The following is an 8,127-nucleotide window of genomic DNA, read 5'->3' as shown; positions in this document are numbered from 1 at the left end:
CTGCGACTGTTTTGGATTTTTTTAAGCTCCTCCTGATTTTTGCTTGCAGTGTCCTATAATTCTTCAAGTTTGTCTTTCACCCATTGAAAATATTCAAACTTTGTTTGTTTGTTTTTAAATTCTGTGTCAGGAAGTTCCATCAGACTTTCTGGCTTCAGGAAATCCATTGACACAGTATCCCTTTTGGGGGATGACATCTTGCTTTGGGCTTGTGTAGGATGTGACATAGCCTGCTTCTTTAGTGACATTGCTGTGGTAGAGTTTTTCATGCCTGAAATGATAGCTGGTTCTTGTTCTGAAGTCACTGCTTCAGAAGAGGATTGGGCAGGCACATGCACACATACATATAGGGTGGACACACACGCAAATACATGCAGAGGTGGGGGTGGGCATGCATGTATATTCACATGGGGGGGCTGCTGGGGGAACCTAAATAGAAAATCAGAAAGCCTTGGTTTTCCCCTGGAGATTTGGGTCTGTGACCTAAGTAAAGCTCTAGCTGTCCCACTCCCTTCACTTAAGGGGAAGGGGTCCCACGTGGTCCAGCAATCAGGTGGTCCCCCCGTAAGTACCTCACTCAAATTCCTACTGTCCTGCTTGCTCCTGGCCAGTGGGCTCCACCAGCTCGCTGCTCCCCACTGAGGCTCACTGCTCCCCACTGAGGCTCACTGCTCCCCACTGAGACTTGCTGCTCCCCGTGGCTCCCTAACTAATTGCTTTACTAACAGTTCTCACTCAAATTCCAGCTATCCTGCTTGCTCTCTGCCAAAAGAGAATTTTTTTAAAACACTCTGGATGCACCTTCTCTGAGACATATCTGTTCTTTTGGCAATCCATTGGCTATTTCAGTACTCTTCTTTTTTTCCCAATTGCATTTTCTTTTTTATTTAAATAACTGAAGCAAAAGTCTTGGCACAACAGAGGGGAGCTGGGGTTGGGGGGGTCTGAGAGACGGCAGCAGTGAGGCCTGATGGGGCATGGGGTTGCAGTTGTGACCTAGTCACAGTGGGCTCCCCGCCCACCGAAGGCAGGCTCAGCAGTCATGGCTGTGGGAATGGGACACTGGAAGAAACCTCAAATAGTGATGCCTCTTCAAAGTTCTGGAGACCCCAGGGATAGGAGCTATGTCTGCTCCCTCAAGTGGCAGGGCCAGGCATCCCAGTCAGGGGTCACGGGGCCCGGAAGGCATTTTCAGCAGCCCCAGCGGCTGCATTGGCAGCTGCAGTTCACACTGCGGGGTTGGAAAAGACACCAGCAGCAAATTCTTGCTGGGCCTTCTGAAAGCTGGCACCTGTGCAGCGATACAAGGAGTGAATCCGCTTCAGTATCACAATTCCCAGCACAGCAATGCCGGTGAAGAGCAGTGCAACCAGAAGCATGAGCACAGCAACAGCAGTGTTGACTTTCAGCACCACTAGAGCCGAGATCCAGCCACTGAACCCCCAACCTGGGATGCCAATGGCCTGGAGCACAAAGAGTATATCCTGGGCGAAGAAAACGAAGAAATTGAATGAACTGTCACTCCGGAAAGCCTTGTACATGGGGCGATACCAGCAGACAAAGGAGCAGGGAGTGAAAAGGAGGATCCAGAGGATGGAAAGCCCAAAGCCTGTGCCATTGCTTGTTTCCACACAGAAGCTGGCAAGGCAAGCGAGGAAGTTCAGGAGAAGAGCCAGGGTACTACACATCCAAAGGTAATACATGGTGGACACTGTCTTCTGAAATTCTTGGGGGATCTCCATGGAGATATCCTGGAAAAAGCAGGGCTGGACTGGGCAAAAAGATGGAAGTGGGGGCCAATTGTTCTGTCGAGTAGCTGTGCCCCCTAAGGCGGCATGCTGTAACTCTCGTTCCCTCCTGTCCAGCTCCTCTGCCTTCCGGTTGAGCTCTTCCTGCTTTTTCAACAACTCAGCTGTGGCTGCTGCAGCTGAGGCCTGAGTGCTGTAGGAGCCATAGTTCTTGGGTTCTGTGGGGCTGAGCTTTTTTGAAGGCTGCACGGAAGGAGCTGACGGTGGAGGCATTGTGGCAGAGGCAGGAGGCTGATAGGCTGGTGGTGGCTCCCGGGTTTCAAAAGGGTTGTAGACGTCAAGCGTGGCATACTGCTGGATGGGTCTGTGCTGGATCACAGCTGGGTCCTGAAAAGGGTTATCGAGCTCGCTGGACTCGGCGAACGGATTCCCGCCGTCTCAGTTCTGAGCCATGATTGCAATCGCGGCCTTAGGCGCCTGCAGCCCTCCACACGCCCCTGGCGCGGCAGCGCGGCGGAAGATCCCTCTCAGTACTCTTCTTCAAACCACAACTCAAAGGCATCATTTCTTCTGTCATCCTTATTCATTGTCCAGCTTTCAGATGCATAGTAAGTGACTGAAAAGACAATGGCCTTAATTAGCCCTCAAACTGACTTCATTGCTCCTCAGTAATTTGGAGAGGTCCCTGACTGTACACTTTTCTAGTCCAATATGCCTCATTGTATCCTCACTGCTGGTACCAAGGGTGATGATTGTGAATCCAAGTAAGATGAAGTCATTGACAGTTTCCATCTTTTCTCCATCTATCATGATGTTGCCTAGGGTGCTACCTGGGGAGATAACAAGTTCCATACATAACATGGGGTCCAGCTGGCCTGACACTTGGGGAATTTGAGCTAGAGGGGTTATATGAGAAGATATTTGCGAGAAGGTTAGGGAAGGAGAACAAGTGGAAGAGCAGGTATAAGTCCAGAATCCCAAAGCAAGGTGGAGAAAGTGCTACAATAGATGGAGGAGGGATAGGAGGGTTGGAGGAAAGGGGGCTGAAGGGGGACTTGGCGAGTGAGAAGAAGACTGGGTCAGTATTGGGATATAACCTGAAACCCACTGAACATGGAAAACAGAAAATGCTAAATGAAATACTGAAGATATCTTCTTCAAAGCATCAGTAGTAGATTGAGGAGTGTCTTTCAAAAATGTTTATACAAGTCCTAACCTAACTGAATTAGCATGAGTCCTAATCTAATGATTGATATCCTTATAAAATGAAGGAAACTTGGATGCAGACATGCACAAGAAGGAAGGCCATGTGAAGACAGAGTCAGAGACTGAACCAAGGCATGTGCAAGCCAAGGAACACCAAGGAATGCCTGGAGCCACCAAAAGCTGGAAGAGATGAGGAAGGATATTCTCCTGGAGCTGCTGCAGGAAGCACAGTTCTGCCAACACCTTGGTTTCAGGCTTCCAGCCTCCAGAACTATGAGACAACAAATCTTCAGTGTTTTTAGCCACAGAGTCTGTGGCATTATGTTACAACAGCTTCAGGACACTCGTATACAGCATCCAAATTTAACACAACAGTAAGGGTCATCAGACTGAAATCTAAAAGGAGTCAAGAACCCTAAGAGGTGAAATGCCGCCTGTTCCTGAGGGTGTGGGCTGAACTTGTGAAGTAGGGAAGTAGGGTTTCCATTTTTAAAGCCTGGAAGAGCTCACAGGACAGTAGGCAGAACCTAAGGCAGAACCACATCCCTAACATAGGAGCTAGGAGGACACCTTACCCCCCATAAAGCTGGGACCCCTAAAAGGATATCCTCTGGGTATTTATGTCCAAAGCCCAGGCAGAGATCCAAGAAGTCACCTTGGCAATGAGCAGGATAGGGGAAAGCCCATGCTGAGAAGTCATAACCACAGCAGCTGCGGTGCAAATTTGCAGCCATATTCCCTCCTCTGGGTGATCAAAATCCAAACAATTTAAGACCGCAGCAGTGTTTGGAGAGGAGTGTGACTGGTGGTGCCCAATGCAATTGAAAGAAATAGAAGCAAATGCTGACTGAAAGAATTCATCTGCACCAAGTGATCCGATTGCAGTCTGACTGAATTGAACCCACAGGGGGAACTAGGGCAGGTACAAACAGCAGACAATGAAAGCAGACCAGCACAGACTTCAAAGGCGGGGATTGTCAGGCACAGACTGTAAAACAACTGAGCTGACTATGTTTACATGAAGAAAAGACAAGCAGGTAAACAGAGGCTAGGGAATTACATGTTTGATTTATGACCCCAAATGCCTAAGAAGCCTGCTCCCACAGTTGCCAGGCGGGACACAGGATGCTCTGAAGCATTTGAGGAACCCCGGAAGTGTTGGTCACCATACAGTCCCAGTCCCACAGGTCCCTCCCATGCTAACCTCCCTGCAGCAGGGATTCTCTTCCATGGACCAGTCCATCTGAGGGTGCACATCACAGTTGCATAGATAGGAAAAGGGAAATGTGTGAAGGTGATTCACACAGCCATAACTTTGGTGCTTATTTGAAAAAAATTTTAAGGAAACAGTTTACAAGAGAAATTTGATTTTAAAATAATAAATAAAAATTAGTAGAATCTTCTTTGTTGGTAGATTGCTACCCAGAAATACTGTGACTCAGGTGAGCCCCTCACCATCTAGTGTAGGGAGACAATCAGACAAGGGTGGGCTTGCAGACCTGGGGCAATTTGTTAGGAGGTTGTGTTGACACCATCTTTCTCCTCTCCTTACAGGCATGTGGTCCTTCTTACTTCCTGCAGTGTGTGCAGGTGTAACTCTCCCTCTTCCAGGGCCAAAGCACAGCCAGAAATGCCCTACCTTGACCCTACACGTCAAAGGACATCATGTAACAAACATCCAATGATTCATGTACCAAGAGCAGGTGGGGCCTAGTCACTGGGCCTGACCCACATCACTGCCCGGCACAGCCCTGAACATCCACATTCAGCGCTGACACTGCTCAGGCCCCTGGGAATCACGTCTCTGTGTCTGTTGTGCTCTGTGCTGAAATAAAAAGTGACTGAGGCTCCGAAGGCGTGGTTTGAATTCACCAGAAGCTCAGCTGGAGGAGGGGCATTTCCTTCTGTACCAGTTGAATCTGATTGGACGATACACACAAAAATAGTAATAAAATAAAAAATAATTTTTTTTTAAAAGTGACTGAGCCTCAAAGCTATGAGGGCTTATGGCTCTTGTCACCACAGAGGTTAGAGATGGACCTTGAAGAGAGGAAGCACTTAGGTGAGAAAAGTCACAAACTGAAAATTTGTCAGATTCTTCCAAGTGAGCAGAAAGCAATTAGATTCTTTATAATCAATCAGGGCTTTTTTGTTAGAGGAGACATAGACTCGAGCCACTTTTTTCCTTTTCCTTTTTTCTTTCTTTCTTTCTTTTTTTTTTACTGGTTTGCTTACAATCATCCATCTATATCCTGTTTCATGCATGTATACTGTGTTTTACATAACCTTTCATTTACACTGTGATTCAGTTATGTACATTGTGCTTTATACAATCATCCATATGTATTATATTTTATATAATTACTATTTATCTATGCCAACTATTAAGCCATCTTTTCAAGGCCCCATTGAAATTTCCCCATCTGCCCACCACCTTCTGCTAGCCTAGTGATTTTTCTCCTGCCCCCTACTCTCTTTCTTCTTCCCCTTTTGAACATTTAAATATATCTTGCTCATTTAGCTTTCCATTTTCTACAGTAATAGTCTTTTTTACAATGACATTCTCATGCAGTATTTGTTCTTATGACACTGAGTTATTTCACTCAGCATAATCAGAGCCACTTCTTGCTTGTCCACAAGTTCTAATTGGTGGTCTTGGGGGTCTTGGAAACTAGTCCAAGATTAACCACAATTGCATGTACTGTCTCATACATCATCTGAGGAATATTTTCTTTTCCTGTCCCCAGAAAGCTGTCACCCCTTGGATTTACTATCTTCCCTTGTGTGGGCTGACAACTCTCCACTTCAGTATTTTTTTTTTAACTTATTGTGCTTAGGAATGTTTAGGAAGCTCTGGTAGTCTAGTCTGCAGCTGTGTGCTAATCTAACACCCAGTTGGATCTGAGGTTAGATTTGAAGTCTGATGCTTGAAATCTTTCAGTGGCTTCTTGGGAGGCAGATAAACAATCTCCCTTCATGAGATTTATAGCTTCAGAAAACCTGTTGGAAGGTCAGTTATGAGTTGATTCATCTCAATGACAATCTATTTTTGAACAAGAGGAATATTTAATACTGTGAAGCAATTTTACAGGTTTAAGTCCAAACAGTTGTTATTAGTGGTATGTACCAACAAGTTGGAGCCCCCAGTGACCCTCCACAAGGTTTTCAGAAGCAGTAAAAGCACATGGGAGGAGACTACCCATTTATCTCCCTCAAAGTAGCTGGTGGATTCAAACCTCATGCCTTCAGGTTAGCAGCACACTTACCCACTAGGCCACTAGAGCTTCCTTGGTCCAAACAAAGCACCCAGAAAACAGTATTTTACATTGAACATCCTCACTATAAAAAGTTTATCTTTTGGTATATTTAGTAAGATTTAATTACATTTTCAAAATAATGAAATATCTACAAGTTTAATTCTGATCATACTGATTTGTGTTTTTATACCCATTAATTATAATTTGGATTTTATTAAATGTAACTAAATTGTATGTGTTTTTAAATAATTTAGAAGAAAATAACTTTTTAAAACACAGAAAAATTCTTTTTTATTGTTAAATTTATACATTCTATGAAAATGTATTCAATTTTCCCTTTTGTATAAACACAACACAGTATTTTTCCAAGTGTACAGTTAGTCAATTTTTGTGCACTTTGAACAAGGTTACATTTTTTTAAACACTGTAGATGAATACTGTTGCTTTAGAGTAGGAATTGTTTTGATGACAGTGAAATTATTTATTACTAGTAATCAACATTAATTATATGATTCTTGAATATAAAAACATAATTAGTAATTATATTAAAATTAAGGTAAGAAATATCAATTTTATGGGATAAATATATAGTAATGTGTGAACCATGCCTCTATTTCAGTACACATCCAATATTACCAGCCCATCAAGAGAATACCTAAACCAGGGTAATAGCAATCAAATTCAAGGTTTGGGAGTTTTTTCTATCAGTTATAGAAACACCAGAGTTTTATATATCTCTTCTGTTGCCCTAAATTTTGAAATGTGTTCCTATATTTATCAAGATAGGGAGATTGAACCTGTTTTCTTTAACAAGTAGGTTAGCTTGATTTCTAATGTTTACAATTTAGGCCTGGTGCAAGGCCTCCCTCACACCTTTATTTGGAACTCTTTATGTCAGGAGCAGGCTCCCTCTTTTCTGCATCAGCAAACCCTGAAGCCACCTGAGTAGGTAGAACCCATATCCTGGGTCTTTGAGTGTCTCTGTGGAATGCAGCTCCTTTGTAGATCACACTGAACTTGTCACAAGAGCGAGTAGTGAGCCAAGTTCCAACTCTGAGGTTTATGAAGCTGTTCGTTTCTGCAGCATGCTCTTGTCCATCCTGACTAACATAAATACACACATCTCATCCTGGATCTTCAGAGGTCTGTGTGTAGGTCAGAGGCACTGGGCTGCTATGTGAGTGTCTGTGGACAACTTCCCATGGAGCAGAAAGCCCCCAAGACCAGTTCTCAAGACCCAGATAATGTTACATTCTCGCCCGTGGAGCTCCCTCCTCCCACTGTGCAGCTACCCAGACAGGGGCTGGCATGTACCCAGGGGCAAGGCTGGAAGGTTTTATCCTCTACCAGTGTTTTAGCCGCTGAGGACAGGACAGGATTTGAACTGGCATATTCAGTGACTTCCTCTACCACCATCAATAGATCAATAGCCACCATCAGTCCTGGGAAGAGGCACACTGGCCATCCATCTGGAGGCTACAGAGTGCCAGCTCTCTTGGCCACATGTTGGTGGGCAGCTTCTACCCTCCAGGGACGCTCACCTGGGAGCCAGACAAGTGCAGGCCGGCACATCACAGGTGATTCATGCAGCTAATTTATTTATGACAATCAGCCTAAATTTAGGTTAATTACTTTTTAATCATTCTCTCAGGGGTACATGAGAAGACTTGAAGCCAGTCCACACTGTGGAGAGCCTCCGGGTAAGAGCAAGGCTATCTGATCAACCTGCCGCCAGTCCTCTCGGGGAAGGGTGTGGTGCAGGCGGAGGGAGGCCCTACAAACCAGGAGGCCTCAGCTCTGCTGGAGCTTCTTAGGGGGGGACCTGGGTGGGGCCTCCCTGGAAAGGCCCTGAGGAGTCTCCAGTCCAGGATCTGCAAACCTGCAGCCTGGCGGTGCTCTCAATCAGTGTGGCATAA

General features: G+C 45.2%; 1 pseudogene; it reads right to left on the bottom strand.

The window, feature by feature from the left end:
• Nucleotides 1-1,169: 1,169 nt before the first annotated feature.
• Nucleotides 1,170-2,201, bottom strand: LOC102874276 (annotated as a pseudogene).
• Between the last annotated feature and the right edge of the window lie 5,926 nt (nucleotides 2,202-8,127).

The sequence above is a fragment of the Elephantulus edwardii genome, unplaced genomic scaffold (genome assembly GCF_000299155.1).
Source record: "Elephantulus edwardii isolate Elephantulus edwardi_28Jun2011 unplaced genomic scaffold, EleEdw1.0 scaffold00228, whole genome shotgun sequence".
NCBI lineage: Eukaryota > Metazoa > Chordata > Mammalia > Macroscelidea > Macroscelididae > Elephantulus > Elephantulus edwardii.
This window is presented reverse-complemented; position numbering and strand designations above follow the sequence as displayed.